The sequence below is a fragment of the Abrus precatorius genome, unplaced genomic scaffold (genome assembly GCF_003935025.1).
Source record: "Abrus precatorius isolate BTA unplaced genomic scaffold, Abrus_2018 Scaffold9, whole genome shotgun sequence".
NCBI classification, from domain to species: Eukaryota; Viridiplantae; Streptophyta; class Magnoliopsida; order Fabales; family Fabaceae; genus Abrus; species Abrus precatorius.
This window is the reverse complement of record NW_020874439.1, coordinates 15,927,784-15,951,506: the sequence shown is the minus strand read 5'-3', so window position 1 is coordinate 15,951,506 and position 23,723 is coordinate 15,927,784. Positions and strand designations below refer to the sequence as shown.

Genomic DNA, 23,723 nt, shown 5'->3' with positions numbered 1-23,723 from the left:
AGTCACGGGTTGCTCAGCAAAGGTAATGGTCAGAGGTCTAGTCAGGAAGAGAGTGTGTGGCCCGTGGTGCACCCGTTCCACAGTCGGTGTCACCACCACTCTCTCCTCCCCAAGGTATTTCTACCGTCCTCATCTTCCACACCCCCAGTGTATCGCTGAACCATTCACAGCACATTACAATGGTGCTACACGCCCCATTCACATACATTTCATTCACGCATGCAATATTCATGCTTGCACATGGCACACAGCCTATATTTATCGTTCATATTACACGGCCCTTGGGCCCACATTTTCACAACATTCATTCAAATATATGGCACAAGTTCCTATACTCATTCTATCACTCAACATTTACATATAATCCAAATCCATCAATTTCGGATCAACGCACATAATGTTCACATATCAAGGCACATGACCCACATTACATTTCTCAGCAATTTCCTACCTACTAACTCAACCACAACATAATATTCAGCAGAATATCAACAATTCATGCACAAAAGAGTAGAATAGAGTCCCCCTTACCTTGGATTGAAGATCCACACTCAGATTCGACCACAGACGTGCTCCCTACACAGATTTCAGCCTAAAACACATGGAAGAACTCTATGAGAACTCCAAGAAATTGAGAAACAGAGAAAAGAGGATGAGAAACGGAACCTTAACCATTAAAACTCACCTCCAAGCGTTCCTCACACGGATTTAACCTTCAATCAAGCTCCCGAACGGCTTTGGAGGCAATTTAATCGGTGGAAAAGGGTTCTGGGTCAAGGGATTCGAAGGGATTTTTGAGAAATAACTTCTCAAACCCTAAAACTCCTTTAAATCCTTTTCTGGTCGCGACACTCTCATTACAACGAGCTCGTGCAGCGACACGCCCTCACGCTGCAGGGAAAATATTAGACGAAACTGCACCCTAATTTCTGCAGAATCTCGCTACAGCAAGATTGCACTCAGAAATGCACCCCAAACTGTCGTTCTGTCGCTACAGCGAGACGTCTCTCGCTACAACGAGAAGGTGACAGTTCTACTCCTTCCTCCTAGGGCCCTCTCGCTACAGCGAGAATCCTCTCGCTGTAGCGAGAACAGACCAGTATCACGCCCTGCACTTAGGCACTTAGCCCATCTCAGCTCTATCCAGTCATGCATACACATAAATACATATATCCATGTACTTAATACACATAAACATCGTTATCGAATAAATCAACACACATATGTATATAATAATAATAATAATAATAATATTATTATTATTATTATTATTATTATTATTATTATTATTATTATTACCAAAATTCAGGGTGTTACATCTCATACAGTTAAAGGGATATTTGTGTCAATTTGATATAATTAATGAGATTAAGAAGAATCGAAAGAAGTAAATTAGGATCAAAAGGTTGTAATTGCAAAGTAGAAATGACTAGAGATAATGTTATATTGATTGAATAACATATAAATAACAAAGTACATGAAGCGTAAGCTTGAATTACAAAGTGGAAACTATATATAGTTTACATTTGTTGTAATTTTGTGGAACGCAATCATGATACGTCAAGATGAGAGGTGTGTTGTGAAGGTATGCGTGAGCAATGTAGTTTCTAACTCGAATCTCGTATTTTAATTTCATATTTCTATGGTCCTTTTCTTAGAATTTACATAAGAATCTTTAATGAAATATTTGCAATAAAACAAAGTTAGAAAAAACTCTCAAAAGTTGTCCCCCTTTGAACAATGCTCTAAAATCCTATTCATGAACTATACAGGTAACTACAAAAGATAATCGTTGAATGTACATTGTCACAACCCCTTTTTTGAAAGGATCTATGACATACTGCGCAATTAATATTTATATGAATTTTTAACATTTGAAGAAATATCAAGTACTAGATTCAGGACCATTAATGCATAATAAAATTTAACACTTCAATGGTGGATAAAGCTCCAAGGGCATAACCAAAATTTTGAATATACACTTATACATAATCATATTTTAATCTAGAAGGAACTATTTCCAGTATAGGAGCCACCCATCCCAGTATTTGGATCCAACCAGAGCACAGCTCAGCATCCTATCGTTACATGTCTAACCACCTAAACACGTAACTCAACTCTAGAATGATGCAAGTCAACATAATGCAACACAACCATATTTATAATTCAATTCAATCTCTGCAGTACAGTCATATGTATTTTCATTTAGTCTCAACATATCACATCACAACATTTCAAACATTTTCAGCATTTCTTTCGCACCCAACCAGTTTTATACCATTCACCAAACAATAGAAAATCCACTCAGCTATACATACTTTGGGTTCTACCCTAAGGTTTCTTCATGCATCAACTCATTCTTAGCTAAAACAAGATTTTAAACAAATATCACAACACTCGAGTGGATAATAAATGCTATCTAGGGTAAGCTCCCCTTTACCTAGGAATAGGCTTTTTTAGATCTCACTCCTTGTGAGTTCCAAAGAGAGAAACAATGCTCAGGGGCTCAGATCTCCTTATCATTACAAAATAAAAACCCTTGAGAAGAGAAATCCAAGAATAGGGAGTAGAGTTGGAAAACTAAGTTCCAAAAACTCTCCTAGATCCGCACTTAATAGATATTCCCACTTGGATCGAGAAGAGGTTTAGCTTTGTCGAGAAGGTTTTCTTTGAGGGAAGAAGGTGAGAGAACAGAGAGAAAATGAGAGGGGAAAGTTGTCTACCCCTTCAAGTCTGCGCTTTCTCGCTCAAACGAGCCAACTCTTGCTTGAGCGAGCTCTACCTTCGCCTAGGCGAGCTTATTCTTATTTGGGTGAGAAAACCAAATAGTGGAACCACTCAAATTTTTTCTTTTCTCGCTTGAGTGGGAGACATCTCGCTTGATCAATCTGCATTCTTGCCTAGGCGAAAGGACAATTAAGGCAGTCTTATCTTGTCTCACTTAAGCGAGATCATTTTATAATGCTCAATTCAGCACAACTCAGTCTCACCTGAGCGAGGTACAGCAAGACACCCTGCATTCATAACTCCTATTTTATCCCAGAATGAAGGCAATGTAAGTATTTTGCTATAGTGCCTATACTAGTATACACATAAAGCACCAAATGATCAACCACAAGCCTCCCCAATTGCTTAGTTACACTAACCAAAGAAGCCACACAACAACACTACAATGCGCAGCTCTTTATTCATTAACTATACAGCTCACATAATTCATACAGCCAACAAGTGGAAGTCCAGATAATCTAAGTATATACAACACAATTTTAAAAAAATAATGTCTATATCAATACACAGGTATGATATGCATTACATATGAGTTAAACCTACATTGTTAAAACATGACTAAAATCTATTAAACTCACATTTTAGGTAATGAACATGGTGGTAACTGTTGTCAACTACTTTATGAAGTAACTATTTGTTAATAGGAAGTAATTGTTATTGATATGCTTGACTAGATTAATAAGCTTTCTTTGGTTGAAAGAGTTCAGTTGAGAAGGTCAAAACCTATATGGTCAAAACTCAAAAGAACACTAGACTTAGGTGATTCAATAGAGAATATAAAACTATCTTTACAGAAAGATCACAAGTTGGTATCAGCCATATAAACACATAATTGGACTTAGCTAATTCAACAAAGAATATGAAGCTATCTTCATAGTAAAATCACTTATAAACCATTTTATTTATGTGTATCCTTATTTTTCATATGAAAGTTTAGGACCAACAGTGTGGTTGAAACTATAAAAGTTTTTGTTAGTAATCTTATAACTTGAGAAGTTCAACATCAACAGTGTGGTTGGGTTGTAAAGGTCTTTGTTGGTGACCTTAACAACTTGAGAAGTTCAACATCAATGGTGAGTCAGAGCTATAAAAGTATTTACTGATAACATTGAGGATTTGGTTGACCATACTTCTTGGGGTGTAACTCGACGAATGCCCTAAGCATCAAAATGATTAATTAACAATGTAGAACTATAAAGGTCTTTACTGGTGACATCAAGGATTTGGTCAATTATACACCCTGAGTTATGACTTGTGTCAATCGTACATTTATTTTAATTTGTGATTTGATAAAGTAGCACTAATGTTGCTTTGGTCATGTACTTAACCTTAATGTGTTATGTATACATAATCATTATTGTGGTTTTAAGAGGCCAACATGCTTTAGATGTCTTATGATTAAACTGCCATCTTAACCAATATTTTGGTTAAATTTTAATGACCCTTAATAAATGCCCCCAAAAATTTAAGTCTTGTAGATGAATATAAAAATACTTGTATTTTTAAGTTATCATTATCCATTAAAATTTGGAAGGAAATGTGGCTGACATGACATGTCTTTTTGTTTATTAATACATAATTTGTCACAATTCCTTTTTTTTTAGGGATATCAATGCCCATGATTATCTGGACACCATCACCATTAACGAGAAAGGAGTGGTTTGGCTCCATTTTTGTATAACTAAAAGGGTGCATTTGAGCATTGTAGGATTTGCAAAAATAAGGGAGTAGCTTCCATTGATGGTCCTAAAAATGACTTCGTAAAAACACTTAACCTTTACCTATACCCTTTTCTTCTATTAAAGCTTTAGTTTCCTTATTCTCTCTTTAACCTTGAAACCATTACCATGGCTTCCAAGGCTTCCTCCTCTTTTCTAAGAAGGCTTCAACCATCAAAGAAGGCTCAATGTCAGACTGTGTTAGCATAGTTGGTATATCATCTACAGCTCTTATCATGACTTCCTTTGAGGACCTAAATTATCAAGGTATAAGAATTCTAAAATAAAATTTCGTGAGAGTTTATTACATGTCATATCAAGGTCAAGTTTATTAAAGCTTTAAAATTATTAACAAAAAAGTAAGTTGTTAACAAATGATCTGTCAAACAATTCTCTATGATCAAACATATTAAATTATTGCTTCATCCTTTGCTTGAACTCATTTATCTACAACTTCTATTACCAACAAATCATCTACATTTGTACACTTTCTTATCAATTTTGTATTGGTTCTTAACCTGATGTAATCATTTGACAAAGTAAGACTATAACATGAAAATTATATAAACTCCACGTGCCTATCTAAGACCCTACAATGCCTTTTTGAGTTTGTACACCTTGTCTTCTAGTCCATTTACTTCAGAACCTAGTGATTGGCACACATAAACCTCTTCTTCTAGTGGCTCATTCAAGAAGGCCATTAAGATATTTTTTAAATATACTTCATCCAATTTTAGGGAAGACATTTTACAAAATTTTTGTAGCACTTTATTATCAATAATTATTAGTTTGTTACCTTTTAAAGCAAGCTTTTAACATAGTGCATGTAACACCTTTAATTTTTGCTTTTGTTATTATTGCAGTTTATATTGATTGATTATGCATGTTATTTGGAATTAAAAGAGTTTCAATAGTGATAGTAGCAGGGAATCTCACTCAAGAAATATTGAACATTCTGGACCAGGTGATTTTAGAGCATTCTTGCTCAAGGAAGATGAATCTTGCTTCGGCGAGATAGGATAAAGTTGTCCCAACTGTCCTTTTGTCTAGGCGAGATGGAGCTCACTCAGGCGATGAATCTTAGGAAAAATGAGTAGCTCTCTGGACCTCTTCTCGCTCAGGCGAGCACTCAGGTGACAAAATCAAAAAAATTGAGAAAATTCCTCTATCTGGTTTTCTCGTTTAGGCGAGAATGATCTCGCTCAAGCGAGAGCGCGTGAACTTGAGAGTTATTTAAGGGATTTTAACTCAGAAAACTTGCATTACAATCCAAGAAACCTTCTCTAACTTTTCTTTCTAAACTCTTTCTTCCTTCCTCTCAGAGAAAACTCCTGAGCTCTAAACCTATCCCAAATCCGAGCTTAAACCTTTGTTCTACTGAATCACTAGTAAGTTTCTCATAGCTTGACTCTTTAATCTTGTTATTATTTTCCTTTATTTTCTCTCTTTTCAGAAAGTACTCTTCTTTGTAATATGTAGGATGTAACACCCTGAATTTTTGTATACTTGAGGAAGCGCATAAGAGCAGGATGAGTTTTCACCCCGGTGCGACTAAGATGTATTAGAATCTCCAGAAAAGCTTTTAGTGGAATGGAATAAAAAGTGATGTGGCTAGATGCCTAACCTGCCAGAAGGCGAAGGTAGAGCACCAGCGTCCACCTGGGTTATTGCAACCGTTGAAGATCCCTAAGTGGAAGTGGGACAACATTTCCATGGACTTTTTTTCTGGTTTGCCAAGTACCAAGAATAATCATGATGCCATTTGGGTGATTGTACACCGATTGACTAAGACTGCACACTTTCTCCTGATTAACATGAAGTATAAGTTGGAGAGGCTTGTAGATTTGTATGTGAGAGAGATCGTCTGGCTACATGGAGTGCTGACTAGTCTGGTATCCGATAGAGACCTGAGGTTTACCTCAAGGTTTTGGGAAAGCCTAGAGAGGGCGTTGGACACTAAGTTGAAGCTTAGTTCGACATATCATCCACAGACCGATGGTCAAACTGAGAGAACTATCTAGTCCCTAGAAGACTTGTTAAGAGCTTGTGTGCTCGAGTAGCAGGGAACTTGGGAAGAATGTTTGCCGCTGGTGGAGTTCACATACAATAACAGTTATCACGCTAGCATTGGAATGACACCATTTGAGGTGTTGTATGGGTGGAGGTGTAGGACTCCTTTGTGCTGGTATGAGGATAAAGAAGCTACTCTGTGTGCACCAGATATGATTCAAAGCAGAATGAACAAATCAAAATGATCAGAGAATAGATGAATGCTGCCCAATATTGACAGAAGAGCTACTATGATAAGAGGAGGAAGCCGTTGGAGTTCCAGGTGGGTGACCATGTGTTTTTGAAAGTCTCACCTGTGACCGGGATTGGGAGAGCTCTGCAATCTCAGAAGCTGTCTCCTAAGTTCATCAGGCCATTCAAAATACTGAATAGAATTGGTCTTGTAGACTACTAGATAGTGTTGCCTCTGAATCTCTCAAATCTACATCCGGTATTCCATGTGTCACAAATCAGGCAATATGTGTCGGATCCTTCCCGTGTGATTGATCTCAACCCGGTTCAAGTAAGAGAAGACCTATCCTATGAAGTGTATCCGGTGAGGATTGCAGATCACCATATTAAGCCGTTGAGGGGCAAGGAAATCTCTTTTGTGAAGGTGATGAGGAAGATGCCACATGAGGAACAGAGAGTAGAATGAGAGAACTTTATCCGGGATTGTTTGTATAGTTTTTGTATAGTTTTTATATGTTTGATTGAATTTCGGGGACGAAATTCCCTAAAGGAGAGGAGAGTTGTAATACCCCAGATTTTTTTAATAATATTTTAATATGTTAATATAAGGGTATATATGTATTTTCATGTGGTTGTACATTTGATTTACGTATATAATGATGTGTATATATGTGTATGAGGTGAACATGCATGAATGAGTGAAATATAATGTGGGTTGTGCCTGGTTGGAGTTAATTGAATATATATATGTGTGTGTGTGTATATATATATATATATAGATATATATTGATGAATTCATATTTTTTACTAATATTTTAGTGTAATTCTAACCCATTTGATAAGGAAAATATGTTAGAAAAGCAGAAAAACTCAGAAAAATAGAATGGTTGAAGGTTTTCTTTGAATACTTAGTTATTTTAGCATTTGTGAGATTTCTACTTAGAAACTAAAAAATTAATCTTGTTTTTGTAGGAATAATCTGAGCAAGGTTCATGGAAATGCAAGATCAATGGAAAGAAAGAGGAAAAGTAGCAATTTTGAACTCAAAATACAAGAATTATGGAATGCAAGCTGGGCATGATCACTATTGTTAGTGAAAGTGATCACTCCAGAGCTTAAAGGAGAAGTAAAGTCTGGACGTGGTCACTCTTACCAGCGAAAGTGAGTGTTCCAGAGAGTTATTCAGAAGAATAAGCTCTATGTTAACACTCTTGCTGGCGAAAGTGAGTGTTCCAAAGAGTCAGAATTTTAGCAAGCTCTGCGTTAACACTCTTGCTAGTGAAAGTGAGTATTCCAGAGAAAGCAAAATTTCAGACAGCTCTGCGTTACCACTCTTGCTAGCGAAAGTGGATGTTCCAGAGAGGAGTGAATCAAGGCAAGCTGCGCGTGGTCACTCTTGCTCTCGAAAGTGATCACGCGCAACCACTTGACCTCCTGCGTTGCAACTCTAGCCAGCGAAAGTGATAGTTCCAGTTTCCAGAAACCACATGAGCTTCTGCGTGGCCACTCTTATCAGCAAGAGTGATAACGCCCAAAATCGGGATTTCTATAAATACATGTTTTAAGCTCAGAACTCAGGGTCTTTCGCTCATTTTCCGTTTTTTCTATTAGAATCTCGTTAAGAGAATGTGAGAGAGAGGATTGGGGTCGAATTTCGAAGCTCCAAGAAGAGGCATTGGATTGGAGCTCGTGGAGATGGTTTCTCTGCAATTCTTCTCTTCTTCTCCTTCTTTCTCTTTTTCTGTTACAATGTTTGCTTAATTTTCCATAGTTAGGAGTTTATGGAACTCGAATTGATGTATTGATTTGACTGTTGCTTCTAAATTTTGAGTTCTTGGATTAATTGAATTGTTAATTCTGCTGTTATTGCAATATATGAATGGAAATTTGTATGGTTAATCAAAGAGAAACATTTACTAGTGGAAGTTGGATTTGCTTCTTTGATCTAAGTTAGCAATAAGAATTGGGGGATTTCTTAGGGATAAGGAGACCTAATTCTGCAATCCTAAGGTTCTAAGTCTTAATGCAACCTGAAATTGAACTTCACCTAAGGGATTAGGGTGGTTTAGTTGCTTGTTAGGGTCAATTAGTTAAGGGATTAACCTTTGGCTATTATTATGTGAAACTGATTGTCAATTAACCAAGTTCTTGAATGTTCAGAGGCATAATTGAATCAATATTGACATTCTTGTGAAGTAAATTGCTAACTATTCTTCATTCCTATCTCATTTCATCACAACTTTCATACTCTGTTTTTACTGCAAGTTTCTTACCTTTTAACTATGCTTATTCTTGACTTCTGAATGTTACAAATCTTCAAAATTTGTATGGCTCAAATGGTGATTGTTCTGTGAAGTGATAATTGATTTCCTATTTCCCTGTGGAGACAGTATTCTAATCTTAAAAATTACTCATTACTTGCTGCAATTCCTAGTACACCTGCTAGTATTTAGAGAATTCCAACAAGTTTTTGGCACTGTTGTCGGAGAATTTTGTATTTCAATATCATTGGTAACAGAAAAATTGCTAAATTGAGTTCTTGATTTCTGAAATTTTCTCTTAAATTTTGTATTACATAGAAATACTCTGTTTTGCCTTTAGTTAGATAAGTATAGAATAATAGTAGATAATTTCTGCATGATTATGCAATTCTGCATAATTCTGCAGCTGCTAGACTTGAGTTTTATATGTTTTTACTGATATTTTTCTGCATAATTTCTATTGTGAATTTCTAAATACTAATTTGTAGTCTAATTTTGTTTCATTTTCATTTGTATATGCGTGGTAAAAACAAGAATAAATCAATTCTAGTCTTTGATCCTGACATAGACATAACCTTAAGAAGATTGAGAAAAGAAGCTAAAACAGAAAAATTCATAGGAAGTGATAGTGACTTAGAAGTTGTCTATTCTCCAGAAATTCAGAACAATCCTAGAGTAAAATGAACACCTATACCTTTGACACAACCAAATCCAGAAATAGAGATGGCAGAGAAAAATAGAATTAGAACTTTAGGAGATTATGCAATTCCTAACATGCAAGGTTTTAATTCTTCTATAATTAGGCCAACTATCCAAGCCAACCATTTTGAGATTAAACATGCCTTATTACACTTTGTCCAACAGGATCAGTTTTCTGGTGGAAATTCTGATGACCCTAACTTACATATTTCAAACTTTTTGCAACTATGTGATACCATAAGAATGAATGGAGTTATTGAAGAAGCCATCAGACTGAAATTATTTCCTTTTTCCTTGAGAGATAGAGCCAAATGCTGGTTGCAAGCTCAACCATAAGGAAGCATAATAACTTGGACAGAACTTGTGAATACGTTTCTAACTAAATATTTCCCTCCATCCAAAGCTGCTAAGTTGAGAGGAGAAATTACATCCTTTGTGCAACAGGAAGGAGAATCTTTGTGTGAAGCATGGGAAAGATATAAGGAGTTGCTGAGGAGGTGCCCACACCATTGCATTCCAGATTGGATGCAATTGGAAACTTTTTACAATGGAATGAGCACATCAACAAGAACAATGGTTGATGCTACTGTTGGAGGTTCCTTAAATACAAAATCTTTAGAAGAAGCTCAGAGGATTATTGAGATGATGGCATCTTCAATGTACCAAAATTCAAACTCAAGAAATCAAGGAAGAAACTTTGGTCATGAAGCTAAGATTTTAGAAACCTTTCTTGCACAAACTCAGCTACAAAATCAGATGTTTTTAGAACAAATAGCTGCCCTAACTCAACAAATCAACAAACTTCAAGCAGGGAGTATGCCTACCAGTCAGCTAAGCTGTGATTTCTGTTGAGGAAACCATGCAAATGGTGCATGTGAGGCATCTACAAGTGAACCACAGGAACAAGTGAATTATATGAACAATTTTTAGAGACAACAGTCCTCATATCCTCCTGGATTTCAATTTTTGAATAATAGAAGTCAACAATATTCTAATTGGAATAATTAATATTCTACTGCCAAGAATTCTAACTCCAATTTACCTTTTTCTAATGCAGGTACAACAGCACAACAATCTTATTTTCAGAGAAATCCATCCACTTAACCTCAAGGAACTCAGAAATTTTCCAAACCTATGAATGAAAGGTTAATTGAGATGGAGGAAACCATGCTGCAGTTTATAAAGGTGACCCAAACAAGCTTCAAGAACCAAGAAGCTTCTATGAAGAAACTAGAAACCCAAATTGGACAGTTAGCTGAACAGTTGTCTAGCAGAGATGAGGGCAGATTTTTAAGCAATACAGTGATCAATCCTAAGAAGCAATGTCAAGCCATAACTACAAGGAGTAGAGTTGTAATTACAAGTCCAAAAGCTGCAGAAAATAAAATCAATGATGCAGCAGAAGAAAGAAGAATCGAACAAGATCTGCAACAAGAAAATTTTAAGCTATTAAAGAAAAAGCAATTAGAAGAAAAAGTGGAAGCTGCTACAAATTCTGAAAGGAAGACAAAGAAACAACTCTTTGAAGATGCTTGCAAGCCAATAGATCCACAAAAATACAAGAGGCTGCCTTATCCTTAAAGGGTTCAAAATCCTAAATAGGAAGAACAATTTAAAGATTTCTTAATTTTTTAAGAAATTACAGATTAACATACTTTTTGCAGAAGCCTTGGAGCAGATGGCTTCATATGTAAAATTTATGAAAGAACTACTTTCCAAAAAAAGGAAGCTAGAGAATGACAAAACAGTACCTTTGACAGAGGAAAGCAGTGTCATTCTCAAAAGAAAGCTTCCTCAAAAACTCAAAGATCCAGGATCATTCAGCATTCCATGTGAAATAGGACAGTGCACTGTGGGAAGAGCATTGTGTGACTTGGGAGCAAGCATAAACTTGATGCCTTTAGCTATCATGAAGAAACTAGGCATAGAAGAAGTGAAACCCACCAACATCACACTGCAGCTACCTGATAGATCATACATTTATCCATATGGAGTCGTTGAAGATTTATTGGTTAAAGTTGATAAGTTCATTTTTCCTGCAGATTTTGTAATTCTGGACATGGAGGTGGATGCTAATATTCCTTTGATCCTAGGAAGGCCATTCATTGCAATAGGAGAGCTTTAATAGATGTGTAGAAGGGAGAACTTATGCTTCGAGTTCAAGATGAGAAGGTAGTGTTTAATGTGTTTGAAGCATTAAAATATCCAGTTGAAGATAATTCATGTATGAGAGTAGATATTCTGGAGTCTATTATTACACACTATCCTATTAATGAATTTGATGAAAATTCTGTGTTGAGAGAAACCATAGCTGTAGTAAATACAAAGTCTGAGATTTGTAAAACAGAACAAATAATGGAAATTGAGCAGCAACTAGAAGCCCTACCAATTCTGAATTCTGCAAAAAAAATCAGTTAAAGAAGAGCTGACAAAGGAAATCAAAGAAGATCAAAATCAAAAGTTAGAGCTCAAGAACCTACCTTCTAACTTGAGATATGTTTTCTTGGATGAGAATCACGAAAATTCAGTTATCATCAACAATGAACTCAAGGAGGAAGAAGAGGAAAAGCTACTGAGAATTGTGAGAAAACACAAATCTGCAATTGGCTGGAGTATTTCAGATCTGAAAGGTATAAATCCTTCTTTTTGTAAACACAGAATTTTATTTGAAGAGAAGTTTAAGCCAGTTGTGCAGCCACAAAGAAGATTAAACCTAGCCATGAAAGAAGTAGTCAAGAAAGAGGTTATGAAGTTTCTAGATGTAGGGATCATTTATCCAATTTCTGACAGCCAATGGGTGAGTCCAGTCCAAGTTGTCCCTAAGAAAGGAGGGATGACAGTTGTACCTAATGAGAAGAATGAACTCATACCTACTAGGACTATCACTGGATGACGCATGTGTATTGACTATAGGAAGTTAAATGATGCAACTAGAAAGGACCGTTTTCCATTACCATTAGCTGATTAAATGTTGGAAAGACTTGCTGGACATACATTCTATTGTTTCGTTGATGGATATTCAGGATACAACCAAATAGCAGTGGATCCTTTGGACCAAGAAAAGACTGCTTTTACATGTCCATTTGGAGTCTTTGCATATAGAAGAATGCCTTTTATATTATGCAATGCTCCTGCCACCTTTCAAAGGTGTATGCTTTCCATTTTTTCTGATTTGGTAAAAAACATCATTGAAGTGTTTATGGATGATTTTACTGTTTTTGGTGATTCATTTGATGATTGTTTAGCTAATTATCCATTGTTTTACAGAGATGTCAAGATACTAACCTTGTGTTAAATTGGAAGAAATGTCATTTCATGGTCCAAGAAGGCATTGTTCTTGGCCATAAGATTTCAAAAAAAGGAATGGAGGTGGACCAAGCAAAAGTAGAAGTCATTAGTAAACTGCCTCCAACAATCAATGTTAAGGGAATTAGGAGTTTTTTAGGACATGCTAGTTTTTATAGGAGGTTTATTAAGGACTTTTCAAAAATTGCAAAACGTCTTAGTGATCTACTTATGAAAGATGCTGATTTTATATTTGATGATGCTTGTTTGCATGCATTTTCTATTTTGAAAGAAAAACTAATTTCTGCACCTATTCTTGCAAAACCAGATTGGAATTTGCCTTTTGAACTAATATGTGATGCAAGTGATAGTGCAGTGGGTGCTGTTTTAGGACAGAAAAAGGATAGGAAATTGCATGTCATTTATTATTCTAGTAAAGTTTTAAATCCTGCACAAGTAAATTACACAACCACAGAAAAAGAACTCCTTGTTTTTGTGTTTGCTTTTGATAAATTCAGATCATACTTGATGGGTTCAAAAGTAATTGTATATACTGACCATTCTGCACTTAAATACTTGTTGTCAAAACAGGATGTCAAGCCAAGATTGTTGAGATGGATTTTGCTGCTGCAAGAGTTTGAGCTGGAAATTAGAGATAAGAAAGGAAAGGAAAATGGGGTAGCTGACCACTTGTCCAGACTTCCATTGGAAAGTCTGACCCCTAACTCATTAGAAATTAATGAAGAGTTTCCAGATGAAAGGCTTTTTGCAGTGGAAGACATGCCCTGGTTTGCTGATATGGCAAATTTTAAGGCTACTCAATTCATCCCAAAGAGGTTCACTTGGCAGCAAAAAAAGAAGTTCTTACATCACAGCAAATTCTATGTGTGGCAAGACCCTTATTTGTTCAAGATTGGGGTAGATGGTATAATTAGGAGGTGCATTCCACAAAGTGAGCAAGCTGAGATTCTATAGCATTGTCACAATTCAGAATGTGGAGGCCACCATGCAAGTTCGAGGACTGCTGTAAAAGTCTTGCAAGCAGGTTTCTTTTGGCCTACACTCTTCAAGGATATTAAGAAGTATGTTGAAAGTTGTGATAAATGTCAAAGAACAGGCAACATCTCTAGAAGGCATGAGCTACCATTGACAAACATTTTAGAAGTGGAGCTATTTGATGTATGGGGAATTGACTTCATGGGACCTTTTCTCCCATCATTTTCGTATGAATACATCTTAGTGGCAGTGGATTATGTTTCCAAATGGGTGGAAGCCATTCCTACAAGATCAAATGATGCCAAGGTAGTGATATCTTTTATAAGAAAGAACATTTTTTTAAGATTTGGAGTACCCAAATTTCTGATAGTGATGGAGGTGCTCAGTTTTGCAACAAATACCTTGAAGCAGTATTAATGAAGTATGGTGTCAAGCACAAGGTTGCTACTCCATATCATCCACAAACAAGTGGACAAGTGGAAGTGTCAAATAGAGAAATCAAGCAGATTTTGGAGAAAGTAGTGAGTAGTTCAAGAAAAGACTGGTCAAAGAAGCTAGATGACTCCCTCTGGGCATACAGGACTGCTTTTAAAACTCCAATTGGTATGTCACCATATCAAGTAGTCTTTGGAAAAGCATGTCATTTACCTTTAGAGTTGGAGCATAGAGCTTATTGGACTACAAAGTGGCTGAACTTTGATTTACCAAGTGCTGGAAGGAAGAGAATTTTGCAATTACATGAATTGGAGGAATTCAAACAACAAGCTTATGAGAATGCAAAGTTGTACAAAGAAAGAACCAAGAGAATTCATGACAAGTTCATTCTGCAGAGAGAATTCAGACTTGGACAGCAAGTGTTGTTGTTCAATTCTAGGCTGAAACTATTTCAAGGAAAACTGAGATCAAGATGGTCTGGACCTTTTATGATCAAAGAAACATCTCCCTTTGGAGCAATTATGATTGAGGATCAAAAGACAGGAAGAGAATTCAAGGTTAATGGTCAGAGATTGAAAATTTATCATGGAAAGGAGTTTACAAGGAATATCTCATGCATGAAATTGGTTCCTCTTGAGTGAGGAACATTTAACGTCAAGCTAGTGACGTTAAAGAAGCGCTTTGTGAGAGGAAACTCACATTTCTAACTCATTTTAAGCTTTTTGTATTGTTTTAGAAGTTTGCAATTCATATTTACATATTCTGTAATTTCTGCAATTTAGAATTCTGCATATTCATGTCTTATAATTTTCTGCAAGTTCTGCTGCATCTGATTTTCTGAAGTGGATATTATAATTGATTAGAGAGTTGATGTTGTGAATGTGTATTTGAAGGTTTAGAATTTTGCATATTCATGTTTTACAATTCTATGCAAATTCTGCAAATATGCTGTTGCATCTAATTTTTTGAAGAGAATATCATAATTGATCAGAGATTTGAGGTTGTGAGAAGTGAGTTAATTGAGGTTTTAGAAGCATTTGATTAATGAAAGGAGTCACTATTTTGCAGGAAAGAAGCCACGCAAAGAATGCATTTTAAGGATCTCTAATGGAACAATCACTTTTACTGATAAAAGTGATCACGCAGAGGCATCAAGGTAAACATGCTCCTCTGGAACACTCACTCTCACTGATGAGAGTGATCACCAAAGGCAGATGAGAAAATATACTCTCTGGAACACTCACTTTCCCTGGCAAAAGTGGTTATGCACAGGTAAGTTTGATTTCTCTTATGTGCGTTACTCCTTTTTGTGAAAAAAGTTGTAACACTGCTTGCACATTATCACTTTGCCCAGCAATAGTGATAACGCGCCCCTCACCCAGAAAACTTAACTCTCTGGAACGTTCACTCTAATTAGATAAAGTAACCACGCTGAGTGTCTTAAATACTATAACGTTCACTTTTCTTGCTTAAAGTTGTCACGCGCCCACGCATGACTATAAATATAAACCAAAGTGAACACGTACACACCTTTACACCTAAAAATTCCTCTTCTCTTTGAACGTTCTCTGCGATTTCAATCCTTGCATACATCAACCAAGCAGCAACAAGCTTTTTTCCCATATTTCTACATCCTTTTTGTCAGAAACTGAAAGATGGCCAAAACTTCTTTGAACACACCAGTTGGCTCCTCTAGGAAGAATCAAGCTGGATCTTCCAGCAACACTCCAAAAAGGAGATCCAAAAGGAACATTCAAGCTGGAACCTCCAGAAATACTCCTAAATCAAAGAAAGCCAGAACAGATGGTGCATCAGCTTCATCGCCAATTGAAGTCTGTGATCCAAGGTTCAGAAGTATTGCCCATAAAAACTTCTTCAAGGCAAATATTCTAAGGAGGAAGATTGTCCCAGACAGAGCTTTTGGAATAGCTGGAGACAAGTACCCAGAATACAAGGAAGAAATTCAGAAGAGGGATTGGGAATCCTTCTGTTCTTTAGCTGGAATGGGTTAGAGGAAAATAAACCAGGAGTTTTATACCAATGCTGTGAGGTTTAAAGGAGACAAATTTCCTAAGTTCAACACAATGGTGAAAGGGATCAGAGTGGACTTCACTCCTGCAAACATAAACAGTGTTGAACATAAATTTTGCACCACAGCCTGCACAGCTGGAATTCAGTGCATTCAAGAATAGCCCTGACATTGACTATGTGCAAATTCTGAAAAAGATTGGAAGGCCAGGAACAACCTAGAAGCTGAACCAGGCTAAGAAGCCCAAGTGCATAATCACTAAAAAATTGTTGCCTTTTGCCAAGGTGTGAAGCATGTTTATACTGAATTCCTTCATGCCAGTAAAACACAGCTCAACATTGGCAATGAAGAGGGCTGAGTTTCTTTTTGCCATAGTCACAAACATGTACATAGATGTGGGGGAAATTATCAGCGAGTGCATCCTGAATATCTTGAAGACAAAGAGGGATTCACTGGCTTTTCCCTCAATAATCACACTGCTCTATAAAGATGCAGGTGTGGACATTGGAGAATACCAAGAAAGGATTAGGTTTGTGCCTCCCATTTCTGTCTCTATGGTGAAAGAAATTTATGCCACCACTTCCTGCACCTCTGCAGCCTCCATTCCTTCTCAATACAAAAAGGAAAAGCCTATCATGATGAAGGACTCTTTGAAACTAATGGCTGAAAGGCAAAACTAGCTGGCTGAGCGGCAAACTGAACTCCACAGCAATGTCAAAGCTGGAGTTATGCTATTGGAGTGTATCATGTTGAATATTGGTCAGAAAATGGGAATGACCAAAGAGGACATGTACCACTCTCTTGAATTGACAGAAAATACCTAATGCCTTCGCTCTTCTGTTTTCAAAGATTTACCAATCTACAAAACCCATTTTCTACAGCCAGTTGAAGAAGTAGTGGAGGAGGAAGAGAAAGATAATGAAGAAGAAGAAGAAGAAACTTCAGAGGATGAGGATGCAGCAGAAGACTAGATTTAGGATTTTTAATTCTGCTTGTTTTTAATTTTAGTTTATGTAAATTTTAACAATTAGGATTTTTGTTCCTGTAAATGCAGTAGTTGTCCAGAACAATTTTAACACTTTTCAGTTGTAATGAGGTTTAGTTTCTTTAGTTTTATAATTCTGAAATTTCAGTTACCTTATTTTCTGATGATTGATGGAATTTTTTGTGTTGTGTGCAGAAAAGGTCACAATCACACATCACTCACACATAATGGATGATGACACTTGCACAAGCTGCCATGAAAGGGGGGTTTCATTCTCTACCTCTTGTTCATGTGTTAGCTTCACATTACACTAAATTGTTTCTAAAAACACCAAAATACTAGAATAGATATTAAACTGCTGGTTGTGAATCAAATGAAGCTAATTGATAATTCTGTGAATTCTGTTTGATTTTGTTCTTTTTAAGTTGTTTTTTCCATTCTCAAAATGAGAGCACGCTTGTATTTTCAAAATAAGGCAGTCTTGTCACTAGGTGCATATAATTTTGAAAAGTGAATTGTGAGTTCATTGATTTACATGTTCATTTATAAACCTCTAGTGAGACTTGAGCTGCATATTTTTATTGCATGTGTGATTAATCATAATTTTGCTGCACCTTCTAGAACTTGCCTTGTTTCTTGATTAAATATGCAATTTACAGTTATCACATATATGATGGAGGCCATGTTTGATTATGCCTAGTCAGCCTAAATGTCTTCCTTTGTGATTGAATGTCTTAGTTCACCCCTTTGAGCTTAAATTCCCTTTTCTTGAAATTACCTCATTATAAGCCTTGCTGAAAAACCAATTTTACCATTCAAATGAAAAGAGGCATAGTGAGTTTAATCAAGAATGAGTTTTAAAACTAAGTTTGGGGTGACATCCACATTTTAATTGCTTGAGGACAAGCAATGTTCTAAGTTTAGGGTGGAAAATAGCAAGCTATCTAAGTTTTAAGTTCAAAATGTCATAAAGAAAGAACAAAAGTGCTGCAGAAAAATGAAGAAAATATGCAGCAAAGCTATGTTGCAGAAAAATGGAAAAAAATGCAGCAAAGTTGTGAAAAGAGCAAAATGTGAGTTCAAGAGAAAGAAAATGAAAATTTTGCTGCACGAAAATAATTTTGTTTGCTGCATAAGTGAGAGAATCAATGAGAAATAATGCAGTTCCAAGCTAGTTTTAAAATCATTCGCTTAAAATGCCTCTAATCTTTTGAAATTGCATGTATTATTTTCCATTTTCTTCAATACCTACCTTAGCCTTAGCCTTGTTATAACCTGAAAAAGTCCTCTGCATGTGTGATTACATGTATTAAGCAAAGGAGATTGAGAATATGGGCAAGCATATGGTAGAGTGTAGTGAAATTGATGATTTAGAGAGAAAATAGTACCCAAACACTGTTGAATAATGAGAGAAATACTTCCAAGTGAGTTGTGATCATGTTTATAAATTGTACTCAAATGAACTTTGCTAATATATATACTTAGATAGCAAAATTCTTGCCCAGAATTAATTAATACAGTGTGACTATCATGATGTGTAATTGGATGAACCACTTGATTGAAAATTTGCATAATCACAGAATTAGAAATTGGAAAAATTCTAAGATAAGCAGTTGTGAATTGATTTTGAACAATAGAGGAGTTACCCTTGGTTTAGTTTGATTTGCTTAAGGACAAGCAAAAATTCAAGTTTAGGGTAGTGATGAATTCATATTTTTTTACTAATATTTTAGTGTAATTCTAACCCATTTGATAAGGAAAATATGTTAGAAAAGTAGAAAAACTCAGAAAAATAGAATGGTTGAAGGTTTTCTTTGAATACTTAGTTATTTTAGCATTTGTGAGATTTCTGCTTAGAAATTAAAAATTTAATCTTGTTTTTATAGGAATAATCTGAGCAAGGTTCACGGAAATGGAAGATCAAAACACAAGAATTATGGAATGCAAGTTGGGCGTGATCACTATTGTAAGTGAAAGTGATCACTCCAGAGCTTAAAGGAGAAGTGAAGTCTGGGCGTAGTCACTCTTACCAGCGAAAATGAGTGTTCCAGAGAGTTATTCAGAAGAACAAGCTCTGCGTTAACACTCTTGCTGGCGAAAGTGAGTGTTCCAGAGAGTCAGAATTTTAGCGAGCTCTGCGTTAACACTCTTGTTGGCGAAAGTAAGTGTTCCAGAGAAGGCAAAATTTTAGACAGCTCTGCATTACCACTCTTGCCAGCGAAAGTGGATGTTCCAGAGAGGAGTGAATCAAGGCAAGTTGCGCGTGGTCACTCTTGCTCTCAAAAGTGATCACGCGCAACCACTTGACCTCCTGCGTTGCAACTCTTGCCAACGAAAGTGATAGTTCCAGTTCCCGGAAACCACATGAGCTTCTGCGTGGCCACTTTTATCAGCAAGAGTGATAACGCCCAAAATCGGGATTTCTATAAATACATGTTTTAAGCTCAGAACTCAGGGTCTTTTGCTTATTTTCCATTTTTTCTGTTAGAATCTCTTTGAGAGAGTGTGAGAGAGAGGATTGGGGTCAAATTTCGAAGCTCCAAGAAGAGGCATTGGATTGGAGCTCATGGAGATGGTTTCTCTGCAATTCTTCTCTTCTTCTCCTTCTTTCTCTTTTTCTGTTACAATGTTTGCTTAATTCTCCATAGTTAGGAGTTTATAGAACTTGAAATGATGTATTGATTTGACTGTTGCTTCTGAATTTTGAGTTCTTGGATTAATTGAATTGTTAATTCTGCTGTTATTGCAATCTATGAATGGAAATTTGTATGGTTAATCAAAGAGGAACATTTACCAATGAAAGTTGGATTTACTTCTCTGATCTGACTTAGCAATTAGAATTGGGGGATTTCTTAGGGATAAGGAGACCTAATTCTGCAATCCTAAGGTTCTAAGTCTTAATGCAACTTGAAACTGAACTTCACCTAAGGGATTAGGGTGGTTTAGTTGCTTGTTAGGGTCAATTAGTTAAGGGATTAACCTTTGGCTATTATTATGTGAAACTGATTGTCAATTAACCAAGTTCTTGAAAGTTCAGAGACATAATTGAATCAATATTGACATTCTTGTGAAGTAAATTCCTAACTATTCTTCATTCCTATCTCATTTCATCACAACTTTCATACTCTGTTTTTACTGCAAATTTCTTACCTTTTAACTATGCTTATTCTTGACTTCTGAATGTTACAAATCTTCAAAATTTGTATGGCTCAAATGGTGATTGTTCTGTGAAGTGATAATTGATTTCCTAATTCCCTGTGGAGACGATATTCTGATCTTAAAAATTACTCATTACTTGTTGCAATTCCTAGTGCACTTGCTAGTGTTTAGAGAATTCCAACAACATATATATATATATATATATACAGGTTGAATATGGATGTTGTAGGGCATTCTCGCTGTAGCGAAAAGGCCCTGGAAGTAAGGCATGAAACTGTGTCGTTCTCGCTGTAGTAAGAAGGCACTAGGAGAGAGGGGTGAAACTATTGCTTTCTCGTTGTAGCGAGAGAGCGACAGTTTGGGTGCAATTCTAGGTGCAGTCTTGCTATGGCGAGATTCTGCATAAACTAGAATGCAATTTCCTCTGAGATTTTCACTATAGCGAGAGAAGGTGTCACTACAGGGAGGTTCTTGCTGTAGCAAGAGTGTCGCAACCAGAAAAGGATTTAAAAGGGTTTAGGGTTTGGGGAGTTTCATTTCTCATACCTCCCTTCAAAATTTCTTTGATCCTCTCAATCCCAAGCCCTATTCCACCGATTAAATTGCCTCCAAAGTCATTTGTGAGCTTGATTGAAGGTTGTATTTGTGTTTGGGGACGCTTAGAGGTGAGTTTTAATTGTTAGAGTTTCAATTTTTGTCCCTTTTCTCTGTTTTTTGGGTTCCCTTTAGGTTCTTATAGAGTTTTCTATGTGTTTTAGGGACAAAATTTGAGTGGGGACCATTTGCTACCATCTTTTTGTGTTGGGTCTTCGATTTGAGGTAAGAGGGGGACTCTACCCTATCTTATTGTGTGTGATTTACTATTTATTTTGCTAAATATTACAATGTGGCTGAGATAGAGCATAGGAAATGTGTGATGATGGAAATTATTGTGTGATTGAATACAATGTGATGTGTGATGAAATAGTTAAACCCATTGTGGGTGATTATGTAATGGGAAATGCCATTGATTGGTAATTTAATGATGTGATTGAGTGTGGGCATATGTGTCATGTGCTGTGCATGAGTATGGGCCTGAGCACTGTAACACCTTAATTTTAAATTTTTGAATAAATATGTTTTTGTAAAGTTCAGAGTAGTAAAAATTTTTCATTCAGATAATTGTTCAAGTACAATTTCATAAAATGTTTCAAATAAGAAATAATAGTACAATTTGCATCATTACTTGCTATAGGACTTAAGTATACATCAGATTTTCAAAATAAATTTCTAAGTCCTATAGCAGTTTCATCCTTCCTTCCTTCAAGGCCCCCGGTGCTAATCGTCTTGGTTACCTGAAAAATAAACGTAAGGGTAAGTCCTTTACACTAGTATAAACACACAGACAAGCATTAGACTCACCTGACTCATTATACATAAATTCTAATCATATTAGGAGCATACGTCAACGACCATCATGCATCCAAATTCTCAATCACCATAGATGTGCTCACTGCACTAATTACAAATCCACACATTTACACAAACACACGTGCGCTCACTGCATGTAGCCACGCTCATTGTGGCACTATGATCACAGATTCCTAATGCTCTCGACCTTAGGGACTTACTCAGTTATACTATGGATGGTCGCCCGAATAGGTCCCGCTCCACGGATACAACATGTACGGTATTGAGCCTCCCAGGCAAAAGTGTTAGTCAGAGGCCGAGTCAGGAGGAGAGTGTGTGGCCTGTGGTGCACCCATGCTCACTGTTGGTGTCACCACCACCCTCTTTTCCCCAAGTTATTAGTACCGCCTCCATCTTCCACACCCCTAGTGTATCTCTGAACCATTCATAGTTTCCACATCCAAACACGTCGCAATCACATCTAAACATACCATCACACTCATTTTCAATCATTCGAGTTATTCAATCATTCACCCATAACATGCCAACACAAATGTACAATCACATTTTACTCAACATTAATCACATTCTCATTTCTGTCACATGCAACATGGGTTTCTCATACAATGCCTACCACACTCAACTTATCACACAATTCACACAATGTGTCGGAGGTCGGACACCTCCGGACTCAGCCCAACTCATATAGTCCATCAAGATACATAAGCTCACCTCCTATTTCCATCACATTACCATATTCATTCAAATAAACTTATTACGAACAAAGGTAACTAGAGTAAAATCCTCCCCTTACCTCAAAACGAAGGCCCACTATGAAACGTTGATGGAATCGCCTCCTGATGAATCCACACTTTATAGATATTTTATTTGGTTTTTATAAAGTTTTAATAGAAAAAAAATAGACTTAGAGATTGTAAATAACATTAAAATCTCATTTAGGAAAAAAAACAATAGCTTTCTTAATTTTTGTCTTATTTCCATTAATATTTGTGAATATATTTTGTAATTTTGATCATTTGAATAATTGTGGAGGAAATTCTAGACAAACTTCATGAATTTTTGGCTCTTTGGAAAAATATGAACTGAGAGTAACCACTCTCAGATACCAGAGTATTCACTCCAGGGAGCTGGTTTCAAGGGATAGAGCAGAGTAACCACTTTCAGATATCAGAGTGATCACTCCAGAAGCCCTAGACCCCAAGTCCCTGCGCGTAAACACTCTCAGAAATGAGAGTAATCACTCCAGAGACGCCCAGAAGGAAGTGCCCTACGCGTGTTTACTCTCAGAAGTGAGAGTAATCACTCCAGAGATGCCCAGACTCAAAGTGCCTACGCGTGTTTACTCTCAGAAGTGAGAGTAATCACTCCAGAAAGGGAAAAATCTAAAGTTGTTGCGCGTAAACACTCTTGTTTACAGAGTGATCACTATGGGGCCATGTCAGACTTATTATATATAGATTTTTAGAAATTAGGGTAGGGATCTTTTGCATAATTTTAGATTCTTTGCCACTTTTGGGAGCATTTTGCAGAGCTTGGGATCCTTGGGTGACAGCCAAGGGCAATCTTAGGGTTTGATTTACAATTTCCTCTTAAATTTCCTTTAATTCTTGCATTGATGTCATTGAATTCCTTTATCTTTCATCTTAATTTTGTAAGACCCATCCTCATGGAGGGCTAAACTTTCTTGTAATCCTTAGTGAGTTCATGTATTCTTGAAT

At 36.5% G+C, this 23,723-nt stretch overlaps 1 non-coding gene across 1 annotated transcript; it reads right to left on the bottom strand.

Annotated features, from left to right (window-relative positions):
• Window positions 1-10,114: 10,114 nt before the first annotated feature.
• Window positions 10,115-10,221, bottom strand: LOC113851760. Its single transcript, XR_003502325.1, has one exon. It is a non-coding gene; the product is annotated as a small nucleolar RNA R71 (small nucleolar RNA).
• Window positions 10,222-23,723: the final 13,502 nt, after the last annotated feature.